Raw genomic sequence first — 18,861 nt, forward strand, 5'->3', positions numbered from 1 at the left:
AGGGGTGGTGAAGTCTGAATTTGTGATTGTTTTTACAGTCTTCAGAGCATCTGTAATGAATAAGATGCTAAAAGGAAACTAAATCAACAATAAGTGCTTGAGATTTATGTTTTTATTCAGAAGCATGGGAAAGCAAGTAAGAAAGGAGAATGTCTGGATGTTTACAGTTCACCCAGCTCTATTCAGCATCTTCACATGGCAGGGAAGAACATAGCATAGTGCACTCCTATGTTGGACCAACTGGGCTGGGCTTTGCCAGTGAAATTGAAAAAGACTAGAGGACTTCAGGATAAATAAGACAGCAGGAAAAGGAATGAAGGAATTAAACTGACCTTCTTTAGAAATGGGTGAGACAGGGTAAACAGAGAGAGATCTTGTTTTGCTTTCATCCTGGAAAAAATAACATTTCTTCCTTTCCAGTTCAGCACAGTTGACTGATTTGGAAACAAATCTGTTTTCTCTGGAAAGATCTATTTGCCCAACAGACTTTTTTCTTTCTTTTTTTTTTTTTTTTCTTTTTGGCAAAAAGCAATAGGTTGAAAGAACAAGGCTTGTCTTGTTAGTAGGTTTAAAGGACTCAGTAATTAACTGGTACATTTGGAGGCATGGCATGCAGGATACTTGCTGCAACCTACTTTATTACAGTGTCAGAGGGAAGTGCTGTGAAATGGGCAAGAACTTTAAAAGAACACCGTTTATTTCTCAGGCAGTATCAGACAGCAGGATTATTTCATTATGAAGTTAATCCAGAGCATTTGCTGAGGTAAGGACACTCTGGCATGACCTTTGAGAATATGCTTTCGTCTGTGACATGCTTTCTCTCTCCCTCCCTTTCTTTCCATCTTTCTTTCTGTCTTTTCTAGGTTGAAAACAAAGCAACACTTATTTAGTCTAGGGACAGCATGCACTTTTTCACATCAGTCCTTTGCAATACATAGTAGGTGCCTTCAAGAAACAAATTGACATCCTGTGATTTGGGGAAGTCTGTCACAAGGGTCATTTGTCCCTGAAGTCATCTCCTTTTGGTGTACAATGTATACCAACGTTATTCACAGCCAAACCTCTTTTACTGCATTATGCATTTTCTGCTTCTTTTTTTTTTTTTTTTTTTTAATTTGGTATGATACTGCAGGCAATGGCTAGCTTGAAAAAAAATTAACAAAAATGTTGGTGGCTCAAAATAGGACTATAATTCCATGCTGCAGTGTTTTAAGACCTTGTGGCTTGACCTTATGAAGTCCTAAATATCTGCATCTTGTAGTTACTGTAAATAATGTGGAGAAGTGCTCAGCGCTCCTGGAATACAGCTACTGTTAGCCCATTCCCCCTATGTGGTAGCCAAAATAGAACCATCCCTATTGGAAATGCAAAGCTAGCAAGTCTCTTGAAGTGCCAAATAGACCCTTATGGGAGAGAAAAAGTCTCTTAAAGCATATTTCTGGAAATGCAAAAGATAAACATTTACATAGCAAAATGATGCCTCGTATCTCAAGGGTAACCTAAGCACTGAAAATCTCCCATGACTCCTATGCAAAGCCAGATTCACCACTGGTACTGAGACTGAGAAGAGCAGCATTTGCCAGTTTGGCAATTAACTTCTCAATTCTTGAATATAATGAACAGTGTATCCAATTGCAGATATCCACATGCATTTCCTACTGTTATACAGAACTCTTCAAATTGAGGGCAAGATTTGGCCCTAAATATCAGTACATATTTATTGCTATATTTCATTTTTTTCATTCCTACTATTTACTTTTAGATTCTGGCCTGTTTTCACCAGGTATTAACAAGCATCTTGGTGTAAGGATCTATATTGCAGTAGGGTTGCATGGTACTTGGATCATAATGAAATTTGTCAGAAAACCCTATCTTCCTTTCCATTTAAAGGCCAGGTCATCAATTTTTCTTTTGATCCAGATCTCAGTGGAACAACCTGGGAGGAAAATTGTGACTTGCTGAATCATTGTCTCTTTCTGATCTCCTCGCTGCCCTGGAGAAGGACAGAGGCATCTGCAGCAGTTCAGACATCTTTTAACAGCAGTTCAGATCTTTTAACAGCATCTTTTTGAGGTTGCACAAGTGCTAACACTTTGTGATCACAGTGTTGTCTTTTCCCCAGCTCCTCACATGAGACCAGGGCCACTGGCACAGAAGACCCAGCCAAGCAACCCAGCAGGTAAAGGAGGAGGAGCTGTTTGCAAATCAGTATGATTTGCTTTCATGGTTTCCTCCATAGGGAGAAATGAAATGCAGAGGGAAAGTATTATATTGAAAAGATCAAAGCAGATAGAGAAGAACGAGTTAATAGGCATGTTTTCAAGAGAAATAATTCTCCTGACATCTCAAGGGATGAGTGAAGGGCATATTGCCTTGTCAGTTAAACGCAGCCATTAGTTTCAAGCCCATACTAATTAGCCAGCTTAGAAAAACACACTGCTCAGCATTTCTAAATGCGGACTGCAGCCTCTGCCACTCCTCAGCATAGATATATTTGTCCACATCCTCTCAAAGTATCATGCTTGTACAGAGGTGCCTTGGTTAGTAGTTAAAAGAGAATCAAGGATTGAATGAGGTTTCGTCCGGTATTTTTCTCACTTGCTATATCCAGGTCAGGCCAGGACAAACCACTAACTGAATAAGGAGCAGGAAGCCTGCTGTGCACTGGGATCCCATTTGCACAATGGAGCAAATCATTGCACTGCCAAGACCCAACTCACTTCCCTGTGACTGCACTGGCTTGCACCTGCATAAGCAAGAGTTGTGGTCCCTAATCTCTACTGAGCTTAACAGAGGAGATAAGAGGGAAAAGCTTGCTTTTGCCCTGCGCTAAAAAAGGCATGTAGGAAGAGACAGTAGTATTACACCAAGGGCCTGGGGAACTAACCTGGAGTGCAAAATGGATTTATAGCTTAAAATGGCTTTTAAAAAGTTTCATTTTCCTTCACTTCCCACAGTATAATTCAGGGCTGCTAAACAATCACTATATTGAAGGGGCCCTGTAAGGCTCAAGGCACTTGTATTGCTTGCATGCAGCAGCAATAGGTGACTTGGTGGTCTATAGATGCGTAATTTTGACTTGATAGAAGTACCTCAATTAAGGTGTTTACCTCCACCTATTTTTCCCAGTAAAGAGGTAACTAAAACTAACTGGACAGAAGTCCATGAAATTGTGACTCCAGACTCACTATCTGCTTCAGAGGAGTTCAGAGATCAGTTATTACTTCAACCATGGAGTTTTCCGAAAGGAAGCAGTGTTGGCTGTAGCTGTACACCAGTGCGAGGAGAGCAGCAGGGCTCCTTTCTCCCCTGACTGCACTGCCTCCATGGGCTGGGTGTCCACAAGGCTTGCCTGGCCTTCATTTTTCTTCCCGTCCTTGTCCTGATATGTGCATTTGGGCCAAAACTTCTTCAGGACAGGAAATATGTCTGATTAACCACTTGTGTATATGTTCAGCTTTGAGTCAAAGTAGACCTATGAGTGTCACTGTGATAACTGTAAATTTCCATTATACTTGTCTTCCATGTTCTTCTTCAATAACAGCACTGAACACATCCTGGAAAGGAGACCAAAGCATGTAGTTTCTTTATAAGATCAACTAATCCCTGCAGGATCCCCTGTTGTCTCTGCCTTCGTCTCGCTGTCTACCCACCCAATGAGTGAATCATAGGACATCCACCTGCCCTGACTCTGGAGTGTCCCAGCTGAAGCACATCTACTCTCCTACCACAGAGCCCTCAGTGCCAGGATGGTTGAGTAGAAACAGCTAAAGCTTTATCCACTCAACCTGCATCCAAAAACTGTAATGGTGTTTCTCATACCCCTATTGCTGCCACAGGGGACATCACTATTTTTTCTGGGGTTTTTTGTTTGTTTGTTTGGTTGGTTGGTTTGGTTTGGTTTGGTTTGGTTTTGGGTTTTTTGTTTGTTTGTTTGTTCTTTTTTTCTTTGGTTTGCTTTGGTTTGGGGGTTTTTTTGAGGTGGTGGGGAGGTGTTTTTTTTCATCCCAAACACAGGGATTGGGTCATTTGGGCTCAAGAATCTCCTGCAAATATATGTTGACCCCAATGGCACGAGATACTACCTCATGCAAATGGAAGTCTTATTAGAGAAAGGAGCAGGAAATGCTTTGAATGAACTTCTCCTGGTCCATTTCTGTGCATTTACAGTATCCCCTAGTCAATCTGTTGTCTACTTATTTTTTAATAGGACAGTTGTCCTGGCATTCCTCTTACATTTTGCTGACAAGGGCCTCCCTCTCTCTCTGAGAAACCCGTCAGTTGCTGCCATACATTCAATACCTTTGTGTTAGAAAAAGAGGTTGGGGACAGGTTCCTGAAGCAAAATGTTGCTGCTATTGCTTCTGTGTTGCTGGAGAGGTTAGCAGGGTATTTATTGCCTTTTTCATTCTCTGTCTTCAATGTCCTGGTTTGTAATGTCAAACCTGGGTAGTTTGGCCAAAGGAACGCAGCACAATAACAGGTATAGCACTTAAAGAGGTTACATGCATTTAAGTCACTGTCTGGGAAATGGCAAGAGTAGCTCCAGTCAATTGGAGGAATTAGACCAAGCCTCTATTTAAGCTATAGAGAAGGTTTGTAACTTGTCCAGGTTTTTGGGGTTTGGGTTTGGGTTTTTCTCCCCTCCCTAATAATAACAGCTTGCTAGGAACTAGACAGCCACAATCTCATCTAAATGTTTTTCATCGTCTTCCCATGAATAGAAAGTATTTGGCAAACAACAGGAGCAAACCCAGAAAATTGGTTTCCAGCTGCTGTAAAGCTAAGCTCCTGTTTACATCCCAGCTCAGTGGGACAGACCTTTCCTATTTCAAGCCAAACTAAGACTTGTGTGCCACAGCTGTAAACAGCATGAGGTAGGAAGCAGCACCGACCGAAAGAGTTGTGCTGTGCTGTGCTGCCAGTGCAGGACATGGTTGGGCCTTACGATTGCAGCTGCAAGGAATCTAAGGGGAAAAAAGGATGTTTCCCAACCTCCCCTGCAAAACCTCAGGAGTGGATGTATCCTCTTCCTCCTCCATGGTACTGTTTAACAAGCAAAGGAGCTAGGACTTGTTTAGCTTCTCTTTCTGCCAGCTGCACTGTTCCTGGGGTGCAAGGGTTTCCAGCAGCCAGGCAGCGGCACTTCCTATGCCCTGGGAGAATGGACAGCCAAAATGAGCTTGAGGAGATGGGACTCTCCCCCTGTACCTGGCATTGGTGAGGCTGCACCTCAAATCCTGTGTTCAGTTTTGGGCCCCTCACTAAAAGGAAGACATTGAGGTGCTGGAGTGAGTCCAGAGGAGGGCAGCACAGCTGATGAAGGTTCTACAGTACAAGTCTTATGAGGAGCAGCTGAGGGAGCTGAGGGCATTTAGCCTGAAGAAAAGGAAGTTCAAAGGGGACGGTATCACACTCTACAAGTACCAAAAAGGAGGTTGCAGCGAGGTGGGAGTTGGTCTCTTCTCCCAAGTAACAAGTGACAGGAGGAGAGGAAATGACCTCAAGTTGCATCAGGGGAGGTTTAGATTGGATAGTAAGAAAAAGTTCTTCACTGAAAAGGTGTTCAGGCATTGGAACAAGCTGTGCAGGGAAGTGGTGGAATCGCCTTCCCTGTAAGTGTTCAGGAAGTGTAGGGATGTGGAACTTGAGGATAAGGTTTAGTGGTGAACATGATGGTGTTGAGTTAATGCTTGAACTCAATGATACTGGAGGTATCTTTCAACCTTAATGACTTTATGATTCTATGGCTTTTTGTGTTTTATGGGACTGCCTTGTGCACTCGGTGTTTGGAGAGAATCCATTCCTTCCTCCTCCTCCCACTGTCCCAAAGAGGAATGGTGCTTACCCATGAGTAATAAGGGAGGTCCTGTGGCTGGCCATGGCCAGAAGGATGCTCCTGGTGGATTCCAAGCAGAGGTAACAGCTGTCTCTAAGGTGCTACTTTAGTACATGATGTTACAAAAGGAAGGAATGGATTCTACAGATGAAATACAATGCAATATTGATTTTTTAGAAAAATACAAAAGAAAGACATCTAAAGAAGCAGACAGACTCAACTCCCACTTGCAAAACTAATCTGCCAACATATCTGAATGTTTTTCTGAAAACTACGTGGCCTGTGTTACCCAGCATTCATCAGTGTGCATTTCTGACTTGCTTAAGAGCACAGCTACCTCATTTCTGGGTAATTAAGTAGTCGGAAGCACCAACTAAGCCTAAACAAACATCCTTTACTCTAACAAGGAAAGTTATTGTGTAGCCTTTCAGGACACATTTTTCTGTAGTATGCAATGACTCTAATGTCTATTAATTATTTCTAAATGGTTTAAGCATTATCTGCCTTTGGGTAAATTCTTTCTTTATAGTGTAATCTAACCTGTGTGAGGGGAAATTAAAAAACAGTGGTTTTCCTTATCACCTCCCCAAACATAACAGATTCTTCTTTTAATCAGTATCACCCTCACCATCACACATCAGGTTTCAGGAGCTGGAAAAGGTTAGCAGGATGGTTTCCCGGATTCCATTGCATGTGTCACTGCGTCACTAGTTTTAAAAAGAATATGTGTGGGGGCCCTTTTGGGACTCACCTCTCCTTCCATCTACAGCAAGAAGGGAGCCTGTTTGCTCTTTGCCTTTATGACAGTTTAAGTATTGCAAGTATCTTGAGGCCATTTTCATGAGGTAAAGAGTTCGGTGAGATTTTACTTTGTGAAGCTACCAAAAATGTCTCACAAACAGACAGCCAGGAAACCCAAACATATCCGCTCACGTAGAGCAGTCAGTTTTATTTTACAGAGGAAAAACTCTCTACATGTGAGTCTGCATGGTATACTACTCTGTAGTGTCAAGCCCAGACCCAGAATTTTATGATCAATTATCAGTATCAACTGAATTGTGACTCATCATTGCTGAAACATAGTGACAGAAATATCATTTAAAATAAAATAGTTTGGGAATATGTTTTTCCTCTATTACTATACCTTCTTTAGCAACCACAAACTCCAAAGAGATGTCACTCCCTTTTGCAGGACAGGGTGATGGGAGAGCACAATGCAGAAGACCAGAGAAAACCTGAAACCCACAGACTGGCTTTAGAATGAGAAGGTAGTCTTCTCATGGTTACACAGATGAAAGCAGACCAAATTTTACTTCTATGTACCCAGCATCCTTGGATATAGCTCAGGCAGACCAGAATCAGTGTAGCAAATGTTATGTAGCTGACTGCAGAGGACAAAGTCCCTGCTTACTCCCATTGTTGTTTATCATACTTTGTTGCAGAGTGCCCCTGAGGCCATCATTTCAAAAACCAAAACTGTGTCTTTCAGCCTCCTTAAGCCAAGAGGGCTTCCACCTTTTCATGGGAGTTTTCTCTTGAAATGTTACAGCCACAAGGGTTCCCTTATGTGACCATAAAGCACCATGCTTGTCTGTCAGCACTCAATAAATTCAAATTAATAATAGGTCCTCGAAGAGCTACATACTGCTTCCAAGATACCTCAACATGTGGAGAGAATGGTCTCCCCGCAAATAATGAAGCATGCTCTGGCCTAATGGGACGCTTATAAACGAAGTTGGTTTTTTGTATGAAAGACGGGATTTACAGCTCAATGTGTGCATGCAGCAGGAAAGTCTGTCCAGAAAAAATGCCCTTGTGCATATTTTACAGTGTATGGCAAAATTAGCATTCACAAAGAAAAAATACAGACAGGTTTCATATTTTGCTTCCTCTACCCAGTACCACTTGAGCAAGGAAGACTGTGAAGACCTGAGTCAACCCTGACTCATCTGCTAGTTCCTGAGAGAGGATTCATTCCCAGCAGCAACCCACATACAGCGTGTGCAGGCGCACGCTGCTGCCTAGAAAAGGCAGCCACATGGGGAGTTGTCTTGTAGTTGCTCAGGGAATGACGCATGCATTCATTCAGCACCTCACCCGACTTGCCTGGCTTGCCCAACCCCCTTCCTAGTCCCTCCCCTCCTTCTGTCTCTCCTGAGGCTGCTTAACACCCACTTCTCAGAGGGCTTTCTGCTGCCAGTCCTGGCAGGACTGATGGGAGGGTTGCAGCAGTTCTTGAACCTGCCCAGGTCCATGAGTTTGGGCTAAGATGGGCTTGACTCTGCGCGTGATAGAAACAAATCCCGTTTCTACTTGCCTAGCTTGAGACATCTGTGCAGGACATGATACCTAAGAAGATGAGATGCGAAGGAGTGAGTTCCTGGGATCTTTACAGTCACTAAACAGGTTCTGTGAATTGTTTTATGTGGATGAACTTGGCTCATGATATCTATGCCCAAATGCACAAGGACAAGTTATCAGTCCAGCCTAGGGAATGCCTCCCTCCCCTTTGTTCCAGCCAATCCTGAGACTTTTTTTCCACCTCAGGACAATGGTTTCCTCTTTGTAGTGTGGTTACTGCAGCAGACAACACATATAGTTGTACTTCCATCTCACCTTGTGAGCCTCAGGAAGCAGTGGCATGGCTTGGTGAAGTCTGTGCAAGTTGGGCCACACAAACCATCACAGCACCACAGAGATAGATATGGCATATGGCAATCTGACTCATTGACATCATGTGAGGGACAACACAAATCATTACACACACACGAGCAGCACAGTTTGCCTCCAAAAGGGATAGCCCTCTGGAAGAGTGCCAGGATCTTACCCTTTAGGTTGTAGAAATGGACAGGCTGGACTGGACCTTACAGCAGGATGAAGGTGAGCAGCTGGGTACCTACCTAAAGAGTAAGATGCTTTATAATGACCATCTGACACAGTAACAGGGTGTCAGGGCAAGTGTAGACTCTGCTAAAGCATGCTTGCTGGGTCAGTGTCTTTGTGTATTTCTGAGCTCATATTTCCAGGTGTGTCCCCTAGGCAAATCCCTGCTCATCACAAGGATGTGACTCAGCAAAGCTGTTTCCATGAGGTAGGACATGTTCAAAATGTTCTCCTGGTCTTGGTGACTGGGAGAAACCAGAAGTATGAGATGTCTCTCATGTGTCTGCCCCTCAGACAGGATGGACATGTAACAAGTCTTGGAGGTCCCCGAGAAAAATGGGAATGGAAAAGATTTCTTTTCTTCTTGTTATCAAATTCTTATTGTCACAGAAAAAATACTCATTAAAGCTTCATTGGGAAAGGACAGGGACACAGAGGATATCTGAGACCTGAAGACAATGTTGTGTGGTGCCAGGGTTAGACTATATATACCCATATGGTTGTATTGGAAGTCCATGGAGACAAATATGACAAAGTCCACCTGGCTTTGGTACTGCTACTACTTAGTTACTGCCATGTGGAGTTTGGGTTAGACTGCAGAAGACATTAGAGACAATGAAAATATCATTTGCTTTGGAGGCTCAGCTTTGGTCAGGAGGCATATCAGGGCCTGGCAGAGCATTTGAACCTACCTATGAATTTGCATGAGGCTGAGGAAACAGGAAAAAGATGAGAAGAGCTGTGGCTTGCAGTGGTTCCTGGACTGGGAGTTGGAAACAGATTGTGAGACCTTATCTTCCAACTGTGTCCCCAGGGAACCATTCTTTTCCTAACAGCTGTAGGAATTCCTTTGCTGTAATTTTAGTACATTGCTTCTCATCCAATCTTCAGTGTCCACAGAGAGCAGTTCATTTCCCCATTCTAGCAAAGTCATTTATCCAATGACAGTCGCAAGACAGTTCTCATATCTCCTTTCGCTTTTCCCCTATCTTACAGTCTGTACAAAGGAATGACTTGACCTTCCAAATTTTAGAGAGGCAAACTTGTTATATGTCTGTGGAATCCAGCACCTCCTTGAAATCAGAAACTGGTGAAGTAGGAGTGAGAGGAGATCCTCCCTTGGCAGTGCCAGCAGTGCACCGCAGGGCTGAGTAAACCATGTTCAGGATGGGTCTGCTGCAGCTGCAGTATTCCACAGAGCAGGTGTGCTCTGCACTGTTTTAAGAAAAAGGATATTTGTCAAACCTCAACTGAAGGAATGCTCTGCCTATAGGGAATGGCAAGGAAGAAGACAAAAAGTCCAACATAAATAAAAAATGGATTGAAAGACAAAGGGAATTTAAACTTCAGAAGCAGGAGCAGTGTGAAGCTTTGCTGCCTACAGTCCTGCTGAAGGGGGAAAGCAGGGCATGTTAAGGCATAAAGACAGAATCCATGTCACCTGCCATTGTATGTCTACAACACAACTATTTACATCTGAGCTAATTCACTCTTGGATCCCCGTTGAGTCAATGCAAAGGAATATACGGTGCATTGGAAATGTCTGCCTATAGATGAGAAGTCCACCTTCAGGTGTGCTTATTATTCCTGATGATGTAGAGGTACTCAGGATGCCTAAATGTAGATGTCTTAATTAGTTCAGAGGAATTTGATGCAAAGAGATCGCTTTTGGGTGAGAAAATTTTGACATTACTCAAAATGCTTCTCTCTGTGCCTTCCTTGTTCTTTATGGAAAAGGAGGATGTTTGTCCTGCACCTTTCCTCATTCCAAGCTCCCCAGGTGTCCACGTCATGTGAGACCAACCTTCTGATGGATGTCTGAAAACATCCATCACAACACTGAAAACTTCAGCCCACTTGTCCATGAGCATAGATCCACAGGCATGCAGTGATGAGGATATGAGCCTGCTGCACCCATATGTCTCATCCATCCCATGATGGCAAGGCCCTGTTTCAAACATTCATACCCATTTTCTATCAGGAAAACCTTAAGCTGAGCTGTGGCCATCTTACAAGCTGCAGGTGATGGAGGGTTGTGACAGCAAGTATCATTCAGTGATGATGATATGAGTGACCTTGATACCTCCTGTGTACTGTGATCACCCAGACTGTCACCGCGCTATCAAACTTCTTGGAGAGAGTTACAACAATTTAGAGAGCTGCTTAAGAGGGCCCTTAGAGGGGAGGGTAGGAAGGAAGTGGGGAATTGAGCAGGAGGAGGGACAGGAAACTGTGAGAAGGCTGTAGAAACAAGAAGAGGTGAAGGGACTGGCCACCACCTCCAGCTCCCTATCTGCCTCAAGAGATGTTTCACAGATGACTTTTGAGACATTTTAGGCCACCCTTCCTATTTCCATCATCTACCAGGAGGGTTGCTGGCAGGCAGCACATTTTTCAGTGCTTTGTCCAGGCCCGTGTTTACTGCTTATCCTCTGGGACTCACACTGTCTCCCCCAGAAGGCTTAGCTGGCAGTCTAGGAGCTTCTGGGCAATTAAGCTGTAATTTTCCTTTACTTCATTTTATGCTATTGCTTCAAGTTGCTCCTCTTGCCCTGTCCTCAGCAACTCTTTCGTGACCTGGTGTTTTCTCTCTCCTAACTTATCAGCTATCATTATCTCAATCTTTGCAAGTACCAGACACAGTTTAAAAACACATCCTCAGGACCCTGGAGGTGTTTACTCCTTTCTGTCAAAAAACAGACTTGTGGACAATGTGACGTATCACTTACACAGTTCAGAGGCAGGGCATTTCCCACATTATAAAAGAGTGGACTGCAGCCACAGAAGTTGAAACATCACTTAAAAACACTGCCATTTGAGAGGGAGGATTGCTCCTTGATGCTAAAAAGTACAATTGTACTTGGCAATTTGTGTATATTTAAAAATGCTGATGGTTTTCAAAACCCTTTTTAGATACCAAGATCTCTGTGCCAAACTAAGATCTAGCAGTAAAAACAAATAGATAATGAAACAAACACTGTGGTCACAAAAAAAAAAAAAAAAAAAAAGGGGGAGAGAAATTTTTGCAATAATGTACTTTTCCAGGAAAATTAACCATTACAACAGTGCTGGTAAATCACTGGATAGTGGCTCCTGCTTATAAACATGATTTTGAAATCTTACAATGTTGTTATTTACACAGTAGTATTGGCAGTAGCTATGTAAAGGTTTTTTGGCACAGAAAGAAATTTCTTCTTAAAACTGTGACTGGGATTTTTTGAATGCTTCCTAGAGAATTACATTAAATGAATGGGAGTTATCTTCCTAAATTATTTACAAATCTTTAAAAGTCTTATTCTAGCTCCATCATATGCAAATATTTGTAAGCTATGAAGCTGTTATGGATAAATATGAAGCATAAATACTCTTGTGAGGTGGGCACAGGTCCATAATTCAGATCTCTGTGGTAAAGAAGGAAATCCTCTCTTTTACCTTTCAGTATCGAACTGTGAAGACCCAGTACAAGTTTAGGTCATATTCAGCTTTTCCCCAAAAATCTTTCTAAATCCCAGTTTTGTTAGACTTTGTGGTCTTATACATCAGAGTAGTCTGGGTGATCTGTTTTAACCCCATCAGGGAACTGCCACCAAACTATGATGACATTCAGAAAGATGCTGCACTGTGGGCATTGGAGAAGAGACTAAGACACTGCTTTGAGGGACAGGAATGGAGATTTGCTAGAAATTATGCCATCTGAACATGGCATCTGACTGCAATCCAAATCCAGACTGTGCTGGTGTCCACCGCAGGATGTTACCATCACAGTGCAATAGCTTTCATGGAGGGAGTTGTGGTGATCGAAGATCCCCCGATTCCATTCTGGCCTACATACCCTACAACAGCTGGTGACAGGCAGCATTATTGCAGGCAATTACAGTGGAAAAGATGGGATAAACATGAAGGATTAACTGTTCTCACTCAGCCTTTGACGTGTTCCCTCTGGATCACAGCTTTTGGCACATCTATGCTTCTATGAGCAGTGGTGAAAGTACTCTGCTAGTGTGATATCCATGATGGGTTATGCCTGTGATCACACACACGTAAACACAGGCACACTCACTGATTCAGGGTGAATTTCTCTGTAAATAACAGCATGTTTCCGGTGTGGTCTCAAGGGCTACGTTGCCACTACAGTGGAATTTCTCGCCATTAGCCACTGGGTGAAGCGTGATGTTACCACTCCACTGTTTTTGAGATCCCAATCTGTTTACTCACAAGGACTCAAACCTCAGCTAACATTTTTCAATGTTCCTCAGCTGGAAATTCTTCCCTACATAAAGAATTTTTTTGCTTCAGTGTCTGCTGTATCTCGGACACTAAAAGTACAAATGGTTCACATGGATCGAAGAATACAGGTAGTAGAAACTTTCAAATTTTCATTACTGAGTTATTTCTTCTCACTGTAGTATCATTATTCCATTCATTGTTTTCAGCTCTTAAATATGCTACTCTGAGCTGGACATGCATATAAGTTCCAGAATCATTCAGATTCTTATTGTAGATATTCCCTGACTTAGTGACCTGATTCAAAGCAATTGCTCTGAATCTGAAAGGGTGATATTAAACTAGAGTGATTCCTGTTAATGGAATCAAGGAGTGACACCACTCTTTCCCTCTGAGCTCAGAAAGAAATTGTAAGATGGAAGTGGACAAGTGTAGAAAACATCCTACTTTCTCTGTAAAGGAGAGAGGCAGGCTGTGGAGATGGTTTGGATGCTAAGCTGGCCAGAGTGGGATGGGAAAAGTTTAGAGATGAAGTATGGTTGTATAGCAATGGGGTGAGGAAGGCCAAGGCAAAGCTGGAACTGAACCCAGCAAAGAATAACAGAAAGGGCTTCTACAGCTACGTTAACCAGAAAAGGAAGGTTGAAGAAGGCGTACTCTCCATGATAAACAATACTGGAAAAGTGATAACAATGGATGAGGAGAAGGCTGAGGTAGTCAGCAACTCTTTTGCTTCAGTCTTCAATGCAACTTCTCTTCCCACACCCCTCAAGTGGATGGACAGCAGGATGGGGGTTGGGGGAACAAAGTCACTCTGTTAGTAAAGATCAGATTCATGACCACCTGCAGAACCTGAAGGTACATAAGTCTATGGGACCTGGTGCGATGCATCTGAGAGTCCTTAGGGAATTTGCTGATATAATTGTCAAGCCACTTTCCATGATATTTGAAAAGTCATGGCAATCAGGTGAAGTCCCAGGTAAAGGGGAAACATACCCATCTTTAAAAAGGGTAGAAAGGAGGATGCTGGGGACTACTGACCTGTCAGCCTCACCTCTGTGCCTGGGAAGATCATGGAAAAGATTGTCCTAAAAGCTGTGCTAAGGTACATGGAGGACAGGGAGGTATTTCAGGACAGCCAGCATGGTTTCACCAAAGGCAAGTCCTGCTTGACCAACCTAATTGCTTTCTGTGATGGAGTGACTATATCAGGGACAAGGAAGGGTTACAGATGCCATTTATGTGGATCTCTGTAAAGCCTTTTACGTGGTCCTCCACAACATCCTTCTCTCTAAATTGGAGAGAGAGAGACTTGATGAATGGACTGTTAGAATGGGTAAGAAAGTGGTTGGACGGTCACATCCATAGGGTAGTGGTCAATGGCTCCGAGTCCCAGTGGATATCAGTGACAAGTGGTTTCCCTCAAGGGTCTGTATTAGGACCAATGTTATGTAGTATCTTCATTAATGACACAGATGAAGGCACTGAGTGTACCCTCAGCAAATTTGCAGATGACACCAAGCTGAGTGGTGTGGTTGACACATCTGAAGGATGTGATGTCATCCAGAGGGACCTGGACAAGCTCGAGAAGTGGCCCCATGGGAACATCATGAGGTTCAACAAGGCCAAGTACAAGGTGCTGCACCTGGGTCAGGATAACTCATGATATCAATACAGGCTGGGGGATGATCGAGAGCATCCCTGACCTGGGGTGCTGGTGGATGAGAGGATGGACATGGGCTGGCAATGTGCACTTGCAGCCCAGAAAGCCAATTGTGTCCTGGGATGCATCACCATCAACGTGGCCAAGAGGTCCAGGGAGGTGATTCTATTCCACTTTGATGAGACCCCACCTCAAGTACTGCATTCAGCTCTGGGGTCCCCAACACAGGAAGGAGCAAGTTCAAAGGAGGGCTACCAACATGATTAGAGGGATAGAGCACCTCTCCTACGAGGAAAGACTGAGAAAATCGTGTTTGTTCGGCTTGGAAAAGAGAAGGCTTAGAAGTGACCTAATTACAGCCTTCCAGTACCTGAAGGGAGCCTACAAGAAAGCTGGAGAGGGACTTTTTGCAAGAGCAGGTAGTGACAGGACAAGGGGGAATGTTTTCAAACTGAAAGAGTAGGTTTAGATTAGGTATAAGGAAAAAATCCATTACTGTGAGGGTGGTGAGGCATCAGAACAGGTTTCCCAGGGAAGTTGTTGATGTCTCATCCCTGGAGGCCAGGTTGGATGTGGTTTTCAGCAACCTGGTCTAGTAAAAAGTGTCCCTGCCCATCACAGTGGGGTTAGAACTTTAGGATCTTTTAGGTGCCTTCTAACCCAAACCATTCTATATGATTCTATGAAATGTTGAGTGGACAGGCGACAGGAATCAGGTCACTGGCAAATATATCTGGGATTTCAAGGAGGCTAGACAAGAACCTGGAGGTGTAAATACCCCATCAGGGACATCCCCTCTACAAAAGCTCTGTTCTGTGTATGGCCAAACATGGCAGAGTCACACTAAGAGTCATCCATGCTCTGGGGCCACATACAATGTCAAACAGAAGCAGAGAGAAGGTGAATCAATGCCCAGCTGTGTCACATAAAGTAGATGTCTGCTAGCAGCAAGGAGCATGGTTGAGGGCTGGTTGTCTCTCTGCATTGAGTGCAAAGGGACCTACAGAATTAATTTAGATTATAGAGTGAGGACTTGACAGCTAAAGCTGAGTAAGTTAAATCCCACCTGTGAATGCCTACATGGACAAGAGAAAAAAAGAAAATGAATTCTTTAACATAGCTGATGATATAAGGAGATCCAGTGGATGAAAATGGTAGCTCGGCAAATTCAGACTAGAAGGAATGTTTTTTAACCGCAGAGGTAATTAACCATTGGAAACATTTATCCAGGCTTGTGGTTGATTCTTCCATCACTGCCAATTTCCAAATCAAGACTGGATTGGCTTTTGGACAGAAATGATTTTTGTTTCAAGTAAGAATGAATGTGGGAAGTTCTCCTTCTCTTGCCTCATACAGCTCAGGCTAGAAGTTACTGGGAAGGTAGGTAGAACAAGCCTGGAGGCTCAAATCAAAGTATCTATCTGTGTTACAGAGATACTCTTTTCCTGCATATGTTATTGGCATTGCATCTTTGCAATGTCAGGACTCAGCTGTATTGTATATCGCAGCATATAGATCCAGACAAAACTCACTTAAGGCAGTTTCCTTCGGGGCTTATGTCAGACCATTTCTGAAATATGATATTAGCTTGAGATTCAGTTTCTAATGGCAGCTAAAATTTTCCCAAACACCAGCTTAGGTTCACTCTAAGTGTATAATGATGATCTCCTTACAAACATGATTTGCAATCATTTTCTTGCATAATAGAGAAGGATAATGGTGTCTGATGTCTCAGACACAGTGTCTTCTTTGCATGTGTGTATTGTAGGAGGATTTTAGGGGGACCTGCAGATGGCAATGTATTCAGAACAGTTTTACTTCTTATTTTAGGACTTCTTCATATCTCATTAAGAATATCAAAGAATTCTTAAGAACGAAGTCAGCATAATAGTTCCCCCCATACAACTGCTGGTTTTTAGCCCCATCACTCGCAGAAAGGTGCTGAAAGGAATTCCAAAGAAATAAGCATCAGGGTAAGACTTGTTTTAGCTGGTATTTGTAAAGGGAGGGAGAAGAATCAAACTCTTTAGAGCATAACAGCAAAACAAACCACAGACAAAGGCTTTAATCCTCTTTTGAGTTACTTATTGAAAGGTAGTTTCTCACAGATGGCAGCTAATCATATGGCTAAATCAGTAACTGCTGTTACCAACAGGCACTAGTTCATTATGAGACATTATCTGTGTTAGCAAACATTCAACTCCCTCCATGATCTGCAGCCCAGCTCAAGATTTAAATTGACACCAGAGTTTGCAACACAAAATAAATTTTCTTAGTAGAGTTATCATAGCTGCATTGATCCAAAACCACGGGCAAGCAATATTTGCAGAAAGTGTTCACACCTTTTCTCAAGACCATTTCCATTGAGAAAGACTTTTTCGTCTCAAAACCCTTTCTTTTGGCCTGGTATAGAATAAGGTTTAGCTACTTTTAGGGTACTTACCTTGTGTATTGTAACAGCTGAATTTGGGTCATATTTTATTGAACATATCCTCCTCACACAAGAAAATACGGGTTGTGTTTATGCATTTTCTCCTACTACCACAGCTTTAGAAGTAATGGCTAACACACCTTCATACTGTAAAATGGAGACCGAATTCTGCTGCTGCTTGTATGGCAAAATGTTCCTTAAAAGACGGTCAAAGCCCAGAGCCTTTTTAGCTGGACATTTCCCACTACCCTACACTTGACTGACCAGAGAGCTGCTTTACCAAAAAGAGTCTGAAAAATCCCCAGATTTTAAAGTAGTCAAACCAAAACAGCTATATCAATAAACAGAGTTAATTATTGAAGCCAAGTAACACCAGAGAGCTTAAAGAATAACAGTTGCCCCAGAAAGAGAGGGTTTGCCATGCTTGAATGGACACAGTCTATAAGCAGGAGGACATCCAAGAGTGGTTTTGTGCTATGCTTACACTGTCTTCAAGATCTTTGGACTTCTCCTTGATGTTCATTGTTTATATGGCTCCACATAATAGTACAGTCATCTGAGCATTTCCAGTATCACAGCTAAGATCTAGCTCCTGGAAACAACTAAGTGTGGGTGCTACCTTATGCTATAAGGCTCATTGAGCTGGATCTGCAGAATGAGAAGACACGTCCAATCTGTCCTGCCAGAAACTTCTGTATTCTATCAGTGCATGCAGGCTGCAAACAGTAGTTGTTTGTAGATTTGATCAACTTCATGTTTTTGTATATCACTTACAACACATTTAACTGAATCTTAGATCAATTGAAGTCTAGGGGAATTATTCCAGAAACAATATTACTCTTCTCCTGCTGTGAGTGATTCCTGAGAACAAGGCAATTGGAAAAACTAAAACCTCAGACATGGAGAGATTAGTCAGGGATTGTTTCCACAGCCAGGACAAGTGTTTAGTCATCCTGACACATCCTCTTGCTGAGCCCTTGACCAATAAGTTCCAGCCTTGCTTGTTGTCTTCGCAGAAGACAGAAATATATGAGAAACTGAAGTTCTGTGGTAGACATCTGAGTCAAGCACTTACCACATTGCTGTCACACCCACTGCTTTTTGGTCTACTCAGACTTAATAACTCTTCAGTGCATTACATGGATTATGGAAATGCTGTAACTTCAGTCAGGTTGGCAAAGCAGCATATAGCTATAAAGCAGTGGGCTGTAATCCTTCCAGCGGCCATGGTGGTCTCTTCATCTGTCCCTTCATGCTGTAGGTTTGTGGGTCTCTGCCCACAGAAATTATTCTGATGGAATACATTTGTCCCTGGCCAGGTCTATATAACTTTCTTTCCCATCAGAAGGATTGACTAGTAGGGATTTACTTTCTGTTTGAACTAACTGCTTTGGTTTCCCTCTTTCTCCTAAGCTTGGGGAAATTGGTCAGAGTTTTACAGAGCTATAACACTATTTACCAAATTACCAACACTTTTTTACCTGAAAACTTTGAAACGTGAATGCCACGAAGTTACATGCACTTAGAAGATCAGTCTGACTTGGCTTTGTTTGGATGTTCAGCAATGTGAAATTTCATCCCAACCCTTTCCCAGCACACCTGCATTTATGGATACTGTTGCAACCAGCACAGATATGTCTTACAGGAAGCCTGGAAGTCCCTGGAGCTGTCCCTAGTGCATGACCATTATTCTGTAAAGTCCTTGAAGCTGTCCCTAGTGCATGACCATTATTCTGTAAAGGCAAGATATTCAGAAGCCTGTTTTGGTAATTTCATTTAAGAAAAAGCAGGAAGAAGTGCACTCTTGGTGTCTCTAATAGG

The 18,861-nt window shown here is 42.8% G+C and overlaps 1 long non-coding RNA gene across 1 annotated transcript in view; it reads left to right on the forward strand.

Annotated features, from left to right (window-relative positions):
• Positions 1 to 608: 608 nt before the first annotated feature.
• The window catches only part of LOC113950072, a 29,466-nt gene continuing 11,213 nt past the window's right edge, over positions 609 to 18,861 (forward strand). The window contains exon 1 of the long non-coding RNA XR_003528659.1: positions 609 to 763. This is a non-coding gene — a long non-coding RNA (uncharacterized LOC113950072). The remainder of the gene's footprint in view (positions 764 to 18,861) is intronic.

Source organism: Corapipo altera, unplaced genomic scaffold, assembly GCF_003945725.1.
Source record: "Corapipo altera isolate COAL_440 unplaced genomic scaffold, ASM394572v1 0, whole genome shotgun sequence".
Lineage (NCBI taxonomy): Eukaryota > Metazoa > Chordata > Aves > Passeriformes > Pipridae > Corapipo > Corapipo altera.